Source organism: Leptonychotes weddellii, chromosome 7 (assembly GCF_054177405.1).
Source record: "Leptonychotes weddellii isolate Sample4059 chromosome 7, ASM5417740v2, whole genome shotgun sequence".
Classification (NCBI taxonomy): Eukaryota; Metazoa; Chordata; class Mammalia; order Carnivora; family Phocidae; genus Leptonychotes; species Leptonychotes weddellii.
Genome location: NC_138375.1, coordinates 127,329,713 through 127,345,562, shown reverse-complemented (window position 1 = coordinate 127,345,562; position 15,850 = coordinate 127,329,713). Strand labels below are relative to the sequence as shown.

The window sequence follows — 15,850 nt, the reverse complement described above, 5'->3', positions numbered from 1 at the left end:
CGCCTGGGTGGCTCAGTTGGTTAAGCGACTGCCTTCGGCTCAGGTCATGATCCTGGAGTCCCGGGATCGAGTCCCGCATCGGGCTCCCTGCTCAGCGGGGGGTCTGCTTCTCCCTCTGCCCTCTTCCCTCTCGTGCTCTCTGTCTCTCATTCTCTTTCTCTCAAATAAATAAATAAAATCTTTAAAAAAAAAAAAAAAAAAAAGAGTCAAGACACATCAGGATGGATAACAGTGAAAAGATACAAAGAGAATGCAGCTGAAAGAAGCCAAGAGGAAACAGATGCAATATGGCAGCACAAGTCATAAGAAAATAGAATCTAGGGGCACCTAAGTGGTGTAGTCAGTTGAGCATCCAACTCTTGGTTTTGGCTCAGGTCCTGATCTCAGGGTTGTGGGACTGAGCCCTGCATTGGGCTCCATGCTCAGTTCAGAGTCTGCTTAAGACTCTCTCTCCATTTCCCTCTTTCCCCCCTCTCCCCTCTAAAATAAATAAATAAATCCTTTTTTTTAAAAATGAAAGAAAGTAGAATCTATAAGGTAGAAAGAACTGAGAGGTATTGGTCTCTAGTGACCAGCAGAGAAAAAGTTGCAGGGGCTTCCTAACTGGGGAGCATGCCTGCAGCTCTGGTAGCCTGCTCAATGTCCTGGTTCTTTTTGGGGTTCACCTTTAGTTGTGAAAACAATTCCTTCCTCCTTTATTTCTATAGCAATCCTTCCCAGAAATCCTTACTATGGGAGCTCGCCAATGGTATTATATCCCTTGCAACATGGAAGAGCCTAACATAATTTTTTTTAGAAACATTGAAATACAGACCTCCTGGATCAGACCTCCACATTTTCACAAGGCTGCTTTTAAAAGATGATAAAATATCTCCCCATGTCTATGTGCTAATGTATTATTAAGAGAAGCCCTTTTTTGAATGAAAACTTCAATATTTTTTCAACCAAACCAATAAACATATTTTTACAAACCTATGAGCAAATAATTCAAAAAGTTCAGAGCTATCATTCACAAACAGAAAATTATTACTTGTCATATGTTCTGAAAACAAAAAAATAATCCAATTGAATCATTTTCTAGTCCATGAGATAGAGGATACATGATGGATTTTGATACTATTGATTTAATACAGTTTATATTTTTTTCTGAGGTTCAGTAATTTGATCCAAGTATAATCATTTAGCTCACTTTATTCTTGTCCTTACATAAAACTCTTCTAGTCTCATTTCTGTCACCAAATGAATCTCTTGTCTCCAGCTGAAGAACACATTTTCCTTGAAACCTCCATTAAAAATCCAATCCATGCTTAGCCCCACGCTGACCACTAGTCTCAATCCAAAATGTAGAAATTCTTTCCAATAAAATAAATTATTAAAAAAAAAAAAAAGCTTGACCATTAGGGCAAGAAAGTAGGCTTAATGGATACTAACTTAAGAGACTATACTCAATAGTACCATAGACTGTATATGAAAACTTTTTTTTCAAATTGGAAAAGCTCCAGGACAATGCTTTTTATAACAACATAGAAAATTGGTGTAAAGAGAACATCACTGTGGACTAGAGTTTGACTGGAAAAATGTCTTGGGGAATATGAGTGTTGGTTTGGGCTTGGCCTGACAGGTGGGATCAGAATAGCAGAGTAGAGGGGGACTATCTCAGGCCATGGGACATGGAGTCAGGAGAAGGTTTTATCCAGGTGCAGGGTCAGGATGGGAGGAAGCAGGGAAACAGAGCAGGCTAGGCAGTGGGGTTCACTGGTGAGGGATATAGAATACCAGGTACAAATGAGCCCACAACAATTGTAGACCTTACATAGGAAATCTCCTAATAAAAGTGGTTTCAGGAAGAGATACTTCTAGCAGCAGGACCTGCTAGATCACCATAGTAATCTAAGTGCAACAGGACAAGTTATCAGACAAATATTCTAGTTGGTCCAGTTGGAATATGGCAAAGGGCAAATTAAACAGACATCATAAGTGAACAATTTGGAATTGATAGGAGAGATGTGAACAGTATTAAAGTTTAACCAATCTCTTAAGCCTATGTCATCAGATTCTGAAAGTGAGGGTGGAAAGGAGGGAGATGATGTGTTGGGAGTGAGGAAACTGGAGTTTTGAAATGATCAGAGAGCTAGCTTGGTGGATCTGTACATAAGAGAGGAGAATGGTGTGTCCTTTGTCCTACCTACCTGGTAGGTTATGATCACACAAATTCAGAGCCATTCTGACGTGCTCACTTGATGGCCACATAAAAATACAGGTGTTGTTGGGTGATCTAGTAAGATGCAAGCTCGTGCCCATGCTACGCAATCAGTTAGCAACATATAGCATAGATCTAGAATGTGGGAGGAGAAATGCTCTTGCCAAGGTCATACCATAGCATGGTAATGAAAGTTCTTCATAAGAAAATAGTGAACACGTGCATCCCATACATGAGCCCCAAATACCAATACTGCATTTCTAAAGACACTCGACTCTTCGGTTCAAAACAAGGTATCCTGAACTCTCCTTACAGAAACTCTGACTAGGATTACCGCTGTTTTAGGCTGTTTTCTCTGAGGCAAATGTCCCATTCAATCCATCATCCTTTCCCCAGACTGTCCCATCTACTTGGATCTGCTTGGCTTCAGGCCCTGACATCCCCTTAGTCTTTGAAACTGGGACCTCTGTGCTCACCTGTGTGTTTGATCTTGTCCCAGACACTGGATCCAGTACTATCATAAAAGTAGATAGAATTTGAAGAGCTCTAGGCTAATAATTCTGTGGCTCAGCGCTTCATCTCAGCTGTGTGGCCTTACTGTTTTGACTTCATATGCAGAGGATACTTGAGTAAGAGGACACTGGCCTTCTTCTGTGGGACCCACGACCCAAGCCAGGTCACTTGGTCTGAGGTTTTGTCTTCTCCTTCCCAGGTGAAATTCTTTAGAGCTCCAAGTCCTGCCTTGACCACAGATCCTTACATCTGGGTCCCCAGCTATTTGTGTGCTATTTGTGGTAAACTTGCACTGATTAAGCCCAAATATGTATTCCATACAGATGTGTAGAAGAGTTCCCTTTTTGAAGGTACTGTTCAAACAGGATTGTGTTCTTCTTACTTTCAAATTCATCTTTTAAATTAAACTTTATTGAATCTCGTACCAAAAGTCCTTGAGTCAGAGAACAGTATGACTATATAAATACATATATATGTATATGAATATATATATGAATATATATGTGAATATATGAGAATATATGTGTGTGTATATATATATACATATATATATATATATATATACACTAAAGTCACATCACAATGGAAGCACTATATAAGGTAATAATTGTATTTTGGAAGAACTGAAATTATAAACATGAACCTCCAAATATCTGAAAACTGGTTTCTTTTTTATAACGCACTGTTTCACACCCTAAAAGACTTCAATACCATATGACTAATCCTAAGAAATCTTCTTTTGGTTAAGTAAATCAAATCTGAATGTTTTCCCCATGAAAAAGATCATCCTACAAAATCTATTTGTGAGAATTTTGATGGCATTATAACCACTTTCCTCAAGGGAAGATATTTTTTGATCCATAAAAACAATATTCAGCAAAGAAAACCTACCTATCAAAAGTTAATGAATCTAGATAACTGTTTTATTTCAACTTCTATATCAAAGCCAGAGCATAGACATTATTTATGTGTGTAGTTATATGGGTAATCCACACTCAGATAAGCAGCACTGAGTCACAATTTGGGAAGGTTCTGTCTTCAGGCTAGCTTTGATTTTGTTTTGTTTCATTTGATTGTTTGTTTGTTTGTTTGGGGGACAGAGGTAGTTTTAATATTGCCTCGATGGTTCTGGGCCTCCCCCTGCATTGCCAAGGAACATAAAAGTAAGATCAGAAAATGTGGCCTTGCTGTCTTCTCTTCAGAATGATGCCCACTTGCCTATAGCTCTTTCCATCTACCAGTCTTCAATGGTTGAGGAGCTGAGGAGGAGAAAGGATGACCCTTTCTCATCAAGGCCCAACCAGCTGATCAATCAGGACACTGTCCTTCAGCATCACATGCCCAGCCTCCCACTGAACCCACACTAACATGCAGGCATGGCAGTTCTTCCACTGAGGCATCAGACAAGCATCACAAAGCAAATCGGAAAAACAAGACTGAGAACTACGGCTCTATTCCTAGCTCATTTTCTCAGGACAACTCAAGGAGGACCCAAGAGGTTAGAATTTAGGCCATGGGAGGTTGCCTCATGAGGGTGCTTCCTCACTTACTAATTCCTTCATCTTCCCAGTTGTCCCATATTATCTCCTCCCAGTCTACCTATAAGAAACTGTCTCCTGGCCAGCATTCTACCTCCCTCCTCCAGAAAATCCCACCTCCACCATTTCAGCAATGCCAGCCCCTTATTCCTAACTGTTTCTTGCAAATTCTTATGGCTTCAACTTCAACCAGAAGTTATGTAGGTGTTTTTCTGCCTAGGGTTCCTGTTGGCTTCAGAAGGGTGGATGAGCCCTGGTACTATACATGTATACAGGGAAATAGTATATAGCCTGATTTTGGTTGACTCTCTATGAGTAAAGTGAAAGACTAAATACACGAACAGACAATGGCCAGACCACATATAAAAACAGAACTTTGACCCACCATCTGTAGCAACCACCAACCCATTATCTATAGTAACCAGCACAGGAAGCCACCCTGCTAAGCCAGACTGGTAAGAAATTAGACCACTCTCTCTAGCAGCCAATCTCAGAGACAAAAATAACCCATGTAACATTCAACCCCAAACAGCCAGAACTTGATTAATAACTGATGGATTTTAAAATTTTTGAACCCGCTTCCAAGTTAGAGCCAACCAGAGAAAGCCAAATACATACCTTTCACCAATACGTACCACGAACTGCCTGGCTTCAAGTTAGCCCACCTGTACCTTCCCCATGCCAACAGCCTCCATGCAGAGCATCTCTGAAGTCTTCCTTTTTTCCACTATAAAGTCTTCCCAGTCCTCTGCCTGCCTTTGAGACAAACAAAACAAAAGTGGCAGTCACTGATTCCCTTGCAAGCCCTGAATAAACAGTCTTTGCTCATGCTCATTTGGTTGGTCTTCATTTATTTCCACGGAAGCCTGGTGCTAAGTTCCTCCATGACTGAAGTCAAGCTCATCTCATCACAGTAGGAATTAATTAATTATCAGTTAATTAATTGATTAATTACCCTAGGGAGGCTCAGTTTACTGGTCTCACATGAAGGAAATATGTTAAGATGATTTCAAAGCTGCTTTTCGAGAACTTTGAGAAAGAACTGACATCATTTTGCTAAAGGAACATTTGACTCCTACTTGTTCCTCCTTTTATTACCAGAAGCCCACACATTAGTTGAGAATGGCTCTTCCTGAGTCAACCAGAATGGATGGCACTGTCTCCCAATAGATTATTTATGATCCTAATGCGGTTGAGGGGGGAGGGTGGTTTCATTCCCTCTCACTACATTTAATTTACTTTTCCCCAATTTGAAAGCAAAAGGCTTTTCGGAAAGTCATACAAACCAGTGTAAGGAAGGAGATAGAAGATACCATCTTTGGAAAGAGTGGGAGGAGGAGACAGACCTGAAAGACAAACAAGGCTATACCTGAAAAGGATCTCTCACCAAGAGATCATTTAATCAATTACTTCCATTATTATGGAATGGGGGCAGTGGGGACAAGATTCAAACATTTCAAGGGTTTCTTGAATTTGTTGAAACAATTTGGCAACCCAGGAAATAAGAGACCAAAAGATTTACAAGGAATTGCTTGGAACATTTACAGATTTAAACAGAAAGTTGTAAATCTGTAATTTATTTAAATTATATGTGGAGGTAGGAGCCCCAGATTAAATATAAATTTTACTACCACAGTGATATAGTGTCAGGAAAACTGGTTGGAAAAGCCTACAAATTAAGCATTTGCATAAGAAATTAAGGAAAGTCCTAGAGACAAACTCCCAAACACACAAAAAATATCCCAAAAGAGGAAATAAGGATTACAGGCTTTACCCAATAGCAATACACCAGTCATCGAAAGAGAAGCAAGGTTAGATTTACTTTGCTCTGTCATAGCCCCTATTTTTTTTTAAGATTTTTTATTTATTTACTTGAGAGAGAGCATAGAGGGAGAGGGAGAAGCTGCTGAGCAGGGAGCCCGATGTGGGACTCGATCCCAGGACCCTAGAATCATGACCTGAGCCGAAGGCAGATGCTTAACGACTGAGCCACCCAGGTGCCATGTCATAACCCCTAAGAGTGGCAAGCTAATAGTGAATAAATTTTTGAGCCTTCAAAAGTTCCTTGAGAGACTTTAAGAAGTTTGACTAATATTACCAGAAGGAGAGAAACCTTCTTGCCACTTCCTCATGGCCCAGGATGGGTGAAGCCAGAGCAGGATAGGAAGCAGCCAGGAGGCATGGCCCTCCCTGGGCAGCAGCGTGACCTCATCATTCAGGTTCTCCAGAGACCCTGCACCAAGCATTTCCAGAGCAGCAGAGGGTACTCTGTTTGCAGATAACTGAAGACAGTGCCCTTGGCCTGAGCATCATCCCCCTCACTGTCAATGTTGGATACCCATGGAAGGGATGTACAGGGTTGCCCAGATAGCAGAGGCCACAAAAAAGGATTAGTCTTACACTCACACTACTTAGAGAAATACGTGAGTAAGAATCCTAGCCATAAATGTGGAAAACTTCAAGTGGGACTAGAGTCCCCAAATAAAAGATAAAGATGAGACCCAAAACAACAGTACTTATTACCATTCATAGGATCCCCATTTTTCTTCAAGGATAATATGTAGTTTGAAGAAACACTACTTACAGATAGCATATAATTTTATTTTCAGGGATGTTATTTCAAAATCTTTTAAATGATGTGTTTTCTATTTCTCTCCCTCTATTCACCACCACCTTGAATCATGATTGCCATCATGAGCCCAGAGAAAGTTCCTTCCAGGCTGGAAGACGAAATAAAGGAAGATCTCATCGGCAGAATGAAAGTAGAGGAGGAGGAGGCAAAGAGGAGGAGGCAGCCAGACACAAATGTTCTACTTCCACGCCTAGGCGAGAATTCTAGAAGACAGTGGTGATAGTGAGGTGAGGAGAACACATGGTTGGCCTCCTCAGTGGGTAACCTGGAAAACTTGCAACCTTCTAGGAATAGCCTGGCATGTGGCTCAGCACCCCATCTGCGATATGCAGGAACGAGGTAGCCCTGGCAGATGGACCTGGCAAGGCAGGTGAGTCTGAGCTTCTTCTCCTGCCTTTCCTCCACCTTCACGTGGCTTCAGGGGCTCATGGAGTGCTGTGGGTGTGCTGGAGCACATGCAGAGATGCAGAGGCCCCAAGAGAACTGCGGGACTGGCAGAGGAATGGAGTCCACACATGCCGCAGCATGTGGGGATTTCCACATCCAAAGAAAATGGCCAGGTCACAGGCTTCAGCAATCAGTGACAGCACACATGTCCAAGAGTCCAGGGGGGGTCAGATGTACCTTAGTGTACTCCAGACCAATCAGAACAGAGAGGATCCAGAGGACGCCTGGCAGACAATGAGGCTCCCTGCCCCAACACCACTAGATGACATAAGGCCCTCCTCTATGTGACAGGGTGCCATCTCAGAAAGGAGCTAAGGAGAGAGAGAAAGCATAAGAACTGAGCATTGACCTAAAAGAGAATGCCAGACGAAAAGGATCTTGAAGGAGTCAGAGAATCACTTTGCAACTTCAGAATTCTCCTGTTCCACCACCCTCTACCACTCCCTATACCTAAACCCAAGGAGATAAGCCTCATGAGGAAATTATATCAATTGCAGGAAAGACAAAGTTCCATCTTATTTTCACATCCAATTTGACCTCATACATTTCTAATCTAAGATTCCCTCAAGGGGCACCTGGGTGGCTCAGTTGGTTAAGCATCTACCTTCGGCTCAGGTCATGATCCTAGGGTCCTGGGATTGAGCCCTGCATTGGGCTCCCTGCTCAGTGGGGAGTCTGCTTCTCCCTCTAACTCTCCCCCTGGCTTGTGCTCTCTCTCTCTCTCTCTCAAATAAATAAAATCTTTTAAAAAATAAGATTCCCTCAAAATATTACATATGTACATATATATACACATATATTATATATAAACATAAATATATGCATACATATATACATATATGTCTTAAATATTATAGTTTATGGTGCACCAGGATGGCTCAGTCAGTTGGGCATCTGCCTTCAGCTCAGGTCATGATCCCAGGGTCCTGGGATGGAGCCCCAAGTCAGGCTCCCTGCTCAGTGGAGAGCCTGCTTCTCCCTCTGTCTCTGCCTCTCCCCTGGCTTGTGCTCTCTCTCCCTCTCTCTCTCTTTCTGTTAAATAAATTAAATCTTCAAAAAATATATTATAGTTTATGAGAGAAAATGCAACTGACATGAGGGAAAGAAAGTTCATAGGACAAATATGGATGAAGACTGGTTTGGAAATCCCCCCCCACCCCGCCCTTTTTTTTTTTTTTTGGTCTGAGGATGGCCAGTGGAGGTGCAGGAAGTTGAAGGTGAGAGTATATGGAATCCAGGGGAGAGAGCCACACTGAGGTGGGTGAACACAGTCCGGAGTGTCAGAGAGGACTAAGGGTCTGAGTGAAGAATACAATGGTACAGCAGGAGCCGTTGGCATTAATTATAACAAATCTCTAAGCAACAGAGATAATGGCATTTTCAAAAATGTGCTTCCAATGTTGTGATGAATCTATGCCTATGCCTTCAAAAGACAACAAGAAAAATGATGAGGCATTTTTTCCATGCACAGCATACTAAGCTTTAAAATTCAGTATTACTTCCGAATCATATTTTATTGACTCCTGTGGAGCTTGAGGTATATGAGTTGTATAAAAACATGGAATCATGACAGAAAGATCATTCTGATTCTAACTTATTACAGATGCTGTCTGGAGTTATTTACAATAAAGAAGGTGCTTGTTTCCAATAAGAGCCTAGAATTTTCTTAATGCCGTTTTCACAGTACCTGCACTGGCTTAGATGTAGGACAGAGTAGAATCACAAAGAGTTTGTCTTTGGAAGGCCACCACAGAGGTCTGAAAAACCTCTCCAAAATATTCCCTAAAAATACTATGCCTAAGCCCCAGAGGTCACACCTTTGTCTATACTTTGCTTAAATATTGATGTTCTTGAATTCCCTAGTTTATTTTTTTTTTAAGATTTTATTTATTTATTTGACAGAAAGAGACACAGTGAGAGAGGGAACACAAGCAGGGGGAGTGGGAGAGGGAGAAGCAGGCTTCCTGCCGAGCAGGGAGCCCGATGTGGGGCTCGATCCCAGGACCCTGGGATCATGACCTGAGCCGAAGGCAGGCGCTTAACGACTGAGCCACCCAGGTGCCCCACTGAATTTCCTAGTTTAAATCAGTGCTGGGTCCATTCCTTGCTGAGCAGCAATTCTGAGCATCTGAGATAAAGTGGTGGGCAGGCCCCTAGCATGGCATTTGCAAAAGGAGAGGGAGTCAGGCAAACACCCCTGGACCAGAGACAAATTATAATCATGGGAGAGGTTTAAGGATTCTGAGTATAATCCAGGGCCAGTTGGCTTTTCCCTTCACCCCAAAGGAGGAACTAGAAATAAAAGCTAAAGATATATCTTGCTAAAGACCCTTAAACCAGAACTGATTAGAAACCATCTAACTCTAGTAACAGGTACACAGAAGGGAGTATAGCATTCTCCATGAAACAGGGCCTGGAATCATTGAAATTCTGGAGAAGACACAGCAGCCTTGGACCCTCAAGGACTCTAACGCATCAGCAGAAGGTGAACACCATGGACTCCAGGAGAAGGGGCAATGATGTGTAGGCTGAGCATCAGTGCCTGACAGATGAGGCAGTACTCAGGGGAAGAAGAGGAATCCAACAGAGAGGACACCATTGTCCAACAAAGGCATCAGGACCCAGAGGATACCATGTGACTTATTTATGAACCCAACAGAAATGTCTTGAAGGATTTCCAGATATAATTACTTGAGAAAGCAAAAAGGATTTTGCAGGAGATAGAGTTCCTGTATTGGCAGACAGACACGAAAGGCACACAACATTGGTTATTATTGTTAACATCTCCCCATATATAAGATTAGGTAAGTGTAGCTAGGGAAATGCAGATTATATAGATGTCAAGGCAAGTTTCCATAATCATCCTCAGAGTTCCAGTGATTCTTAACCTGGGTTCCAGGACCCCTAAACAATCCAAAGAAATATTTAGGGAATAAAGGCTTTCAGGTTTTTATAAATAAACCCACAAGTTTGCAAAATTCTATGGGTGTGCCTTTATGGATATTTTTTCAGGGGAAATGTTTTCATCTCACTATCAAAGGAGTATGTGACCCCACAGAAGTTAAGAACCTAAAATCCTTCTTGCTGCATCACAAATATTTGTCTCATTCCTCAGGACTCATGGCAATGGGAAAGGCCTCTTTTGGTCCACTCTGAGAGCTACAGAGTTGTTTTCAAAGATCTATGATCAAGAATATCCTTTATCTCCAGAATCTCTGCCCTTGCAATGTCAGAAACTCCCATCCAAGTGGTTGGTGTCATGCTTTCACTCTTTCATCCCCCAGACTGGCAGCAAGGAACTGTGTTCAGCTGACCCAAAAGAATTTCAATGGATCCCACATGACAACAAATGCAAGTGGCAAAAATATAGCCCATTTCACATTATTTATGAACGTTTCATATGACTTCCCCCCCTACCCCAGTGAAAATAGTGGAAACCACAGCTGAGTAAAGACTGCAAAATCAGGCTCTGTGTATTTAGCAACAAGGACCATCTGGATGGAGAGATAAGACACTGGACCTGCTCTAGTGGACATTCTTTATGGGCAAGGAGATTTTGTAGTGATTTATTAGTTTTACGGTCACAGCAACTTCAGGTGATAGCAGAGAAAAATCCTATTTTTTTGTTGAGATCTGTAGGTATTCTGCATATGCCTTGGAACTAAAAAGAGAAGACTAAAATCACAAGGGAATGGTTAAACATCAGATGATTAATAGACTTTTTTTTTCTTCTCTTTTTAATGACCACATTCCAGCTCCTTTCAGCACTGTTAAGTTGGAGTATTATAATGATAAATCCAATTAAATACATAAGTTACCAGTATGTGACCTTAGTCCTGCACCATTGACCTTGTAGGTGTTCCAGTTCCGTTGAGATAATTGCCAAGAGAACAAATTATAAATATAGGCTGTTACTACTGTAAGCAAAATCCACTGCAAAAGCAGTTAGTTCTGAGATAAATTGCCTAAGGAATCCACCAGATCCCCCAGGGTCTTTCCATTGTGTTCACTAGTCAAGATTCGAACTTCAACACTAAATCAAAAATTCTAGTTTCCAGAGAGTTCTCAGAATTTTAAACAGTGTCTTAAAATGCATTTCACTCTGCACATTAAAACCTAAAGAATCGATCACTTCAAAAATTATTACTCTGTGATCTATGGCATTGAGATAATTCAACAAATTTTGGTCATACATAAGGACACATTTATACCAAAAAAGGGATTTTCAAAGGACATTTCTTCTGGTGAAACTCATTTTTTTAATGACAATTATTACTTATTCTGGGGACACCTAACCATTAATGGTGGGATAATCTCAAGATACAGCTGAACATTTTTAGAAAGTGAAGCCAAAATTAATCAATCTATCTAATTTCTACTAAGGGGAGAAGAAAGGTCCTCTGAAGACCACATTTTCTTATGAGACTATAAGTTTTAAGACAGCAGTATAATTGGAAAGAAATTTATTAAAGGGCTGGAAATTATCCTCAAATTAAAACATTTACAGCCTAAAGCTGTAATTAGGGCAAAGGTAAAGGCAAGAGATTCTCAAAGCAATCTTGGCTGCTTCTGACTGCTCCTTGGATGCCTTCTTTGCTAATTCATTATCTTGCTTCCATTGTTAATTATGGGGGCTCCCCAAGGTTTGATAATGATTCTTTTGCTTCTTTTCCTTTCCCTCTATTTTATTCATTAACTTACATGATTTGAATAATTTACACAGAGATTGAGCTAACTTTGATGGATGCCCACTGAATGCTCAGCACTGTGTCAGGCACTTATAGGGTTAACTGTAGACCTTGTGTGAAATTCCTAATTCCCCTGATTATGTCTTTCCACTAGACAGTTCCACATGACTGTCTTAACTCTATCAGAAAGCTATGCTGAATATGGTGCAGGAGGAAGACACCTGGGGGTCAAGGGGCAGGGTTCTTGTCCCAGCGCTATCATTAATTAGCTCTGTGACCCTCAGCAAACCCCTAGATCTCTCCCATCTCAGTAAAATAAAGATGTTGAACTAGACCCAAAATTAAAAACTGGTACTCATTTGGACAAATCCAGGTTTTAAACATATGTGCTTGGCCTGCACAATGATTTTTAAATGTGGAAGTTTTAGTAAAATTCTAGATTTCTGTCTTCTCTGGAAAAGTAGAAGATATAAGCCTGATTTCTGTGATGGCAATAATTGGCTACAGACAAGATGTAGCTGCCCCTCCAGGTTATTCCCTACAATTCCCAATGTTCCCTACTGTGTTACGAGTGTTCCCCTTCACCAACTCACTTTACATGGCCTACTTCTCAACCAGATGGCCAAGGCAAGCACTAAAATGCATTAGTTTTACTTCTATAATTCCAGCTCATGATTTATTTCAGACTTTCTCCCCCCTTAGTCCAGAACCATAAGTATAACATTTGAAATCTACCTCAAACTCTTCAGTGTTAAATAAATTCATCTCTTATTATGTGCTATCCATCCCTTTATAACTTCTGTTTGACCGTTTTTATCATATCTAAGCCCCAAAGACTTTAAAATCTTGTTTTTACCTCCTTCCTGTACTTCACTCATAATCAAATGCTATAAACCCCTTCTCAGAAATTGCAGGTCACTATATCCAAAGCCAGTATTCTTAATAAGGCTCTCCCTAACCAGTTCGTACATTGAAAGTAAGAGCACCCATATTTCTTATAAGTCTACAAAATTTCTAACAACTTAGCACATCTTCTAAAGAAGCAATCATGGATTTCAAGGATTTTCAAAGCAGAAAACTACAAGTTGCTATCTAAGAGCCATTTTTCTCATCCTCCCTTAGTTAGAAAACCCAGATTTTACTTGGGCAGTTGTTGGCGGGGGTGAGGGGTGGAAATCACTGCAACCACCTAAAAGACTACATTTCCCAGACACTCTTGCAACTAGATGTGATCATGTGACTAAGCTCTGGTCAATGGGATAAGCATGGGAATTCTGGGTAAACAGCCTAAGGAAAACCACCTCAACTGGGGGAAAGCTTCCTTCCCCCCCTTTTGCCCCTTTTCCATCTGCCTGACTACAAAACTGACAAAGATGGACTCTCTTGTCCAGCTGACCTACCTTCCCAGTAATCCTTACATTTTCTCTCTTTAAATCACGATGACTCTTTTTTTCTGTAACTATTTATATTTTACCTCATCTATCAAGAGTTTCCAAACTAAGAGCATCAAGCCCTTGTCACCCCTCTTAACCCAGGAACCTCTCTGACCCTCATATTGCAGGCTTTTTTCCTAGCTACTTTCTTAGCACCAAGGCTAAAATGTTTTACACAGTGGATCAGAATCACAAAGGAGGGGGAGGGTCTTAGCAGAAAAGAAAGAGAATAAGAGCTGGAAATGAACAAAGAAAGAGAGGGCCAGAGAATGGAGAGGACTTCAGCTTCTTCTCAATTTGCTGTGGAGGACTTATGTTTTGTCTTATTCTGTTTTGACCCACGAGGCATCTGTATCCCCTCACCCCACAATGAGCCGTAAAAAAGAAGAGTATGGGGTGAAATTTAAAGTGAAAAGACAGTATTCCTAAAAGGCATAAGGTTGGCCCTGAGTTTGGAACACAGGTTGGGATTCCATATATCGCCCAGAAGCAACCTCCATTCTCACACACTCCATGGTCTGTGTATAAGAGAAGATCCCTAGGCCTGTATCTGTTCATTGTATGACTGCAGTCTTAAGAGTTTGCTGATCTCAATATGCACCTGTTTCAACCCCACTTCTCTGGTCATTTTTAGCTTCTCAGAAAACCACGAGATGCAAGGTAGCAAGAACCATGAGGTTACCTTGACTCTAACTGCTTCTTCGCCTTCCCTGCCATTCTTATCCCATTATATAGTAAAATCTATTACAGAACCTCTTTCATCTTCTCTTCCCTTTATGGGCAGTTAACTCTGTCACCTGCCAGCCAGGTAAAATGTTGTGAGGGTCACTATCAAAGAAAGTAAAATAATATAACAATGTCCACAACAGAAAAAGAAAAACTAATGAGCCACGGACCTTAATATATTTATATATCCACAGGTCAGTTCTGTGAAATTCCTTGAAGCCTCGCCACTTTCAATTAGTGAAGAGATGGTTTATTTGAATCATTAAGCTTTCCTAAAATACAGTGGGAAAACACAGAGCTGCTATATCTTGGAATTTTATCCAGACCACAAAAGAGCATCAGGATTGAATATAAAGTATCTGCATGTCCCAACAGAGGGTAAGCCCAGCACAGAAAGTATGAAGGTAGATGGAGATCGTCAGTGATGTAAGCCATAGATGATATCAAGAAGGCTATCGGCTAGTAGCCAAGCCCACCCCTGAAACTCTCAGTCACTTAAAAAAAAAAAATGAGGTTACAGAAAATCCAATACAAACTTGTTCAAGCAAAGAATAAAGTGACTTAGAATTGGCTTAAGATGCAGCTGCTTGAAAGGACTCAGATGATGTCACCAGATATGTTCCATCTGTCACCTCTACTTTGCTCTGCTCTGCACATTAGCTTCATTTTTTAACACAGACACCCTCAATGGCCCATAAGTGGTTGCTGCAGCTTCAGACCTTTGGCCCACCTTATAGCTTCTTAGACCTTAGCCTAAAACTTGAGCAAAAACTAAAGCAAGTGTTGCGTGGGAGAGTCTGCCAAAGTGCTCTACTTCTTGCTCTGAGAGAACCTGCTTGAGGCACATGCCTAGCCTGGAACCAATGACAAGAGCCCATGAAGCATGAATGACTTAAAACTGGATCATGTATTCCATCCCTGCAAGTGGGGAAGGCATGGTTCCTGGAGAGATGTGGGTTGTGATGACCAAAGAAAGCAAAATGATTAAGGGGTAGCCATAAATAAACACGCGTACATGAGCATGTTGGACCCTGATTACCAAAAGAAGTGCATATCTGGACAGGAAACAAAGGGGCGCCCAGAAAAGCAAGGCAGAGAAATTATTTCATCCAAATATATAACAAGGTTGAATCCTAGTTATTACAGCAGAGGCACAGATCAGTAGCAGAGTAAGAACAAGAAGAGATTGGGAGAAAATTCTGTCACTGCCACATGCTGAGGTCTAATTTGTCTCAGTTTCTGGTAAGGACATGGTCCTGTCACCCTTTCTGTGGCAAGAAAAGCACCTCTGAGGCAGGGCCTGACATTCTTCTACTCAAGAATGGAGTGGGCTTTAGCTGGGTCCAGAGGAAGAAAGATTCGCTTCATACAGTGTCCTTAAATCCTTGGTCTTTTCATTTCATTGGCAATGATGAAGAGGGGAAGAAAGTGCCCAGCTGCTCAGTTTCCATGACCCATGGAACAGTCTTTCTGAAAAAAAATCAGTGGTTACATCTCAAGTCTTGAAACTGTCAAAACTATGCCAACTTCATCCAACCTGCAATAGAGTGACTTAACGAATTAGGCCAAGTGGGCAGGAGAGTGCCTAAATGCCTCACTTCGGATTCTGAACTGGTTTCTTATCTCAACTCCTATCAAAAGATGTAATTCGGGAGCTTGAAAGAGAGGAGCCT

General features: G+C 41.2%; 1 long non-coding RNA gene across 1 annotated transcript in view; it reads right to left on the bottom strand.

Moving 5' to 3' along the window:
* Positions 1–15,850, bottom strand: part of LOC145722497 (uncharacterized) — a 167,682-nt gene that overhangs the window by 62,844 nt on the left and 88,988 nt on the right. The window contains exon 3 of the long non-coding RNA XR_014146802.1: positions 4,870–5,007. This is a non-coding gene — a long non-coding RNA (uncharacterized LOC145722497). The remainder of the gene's footprint in view (positions 1–4,869; positions 5,008–15,850) is intronic.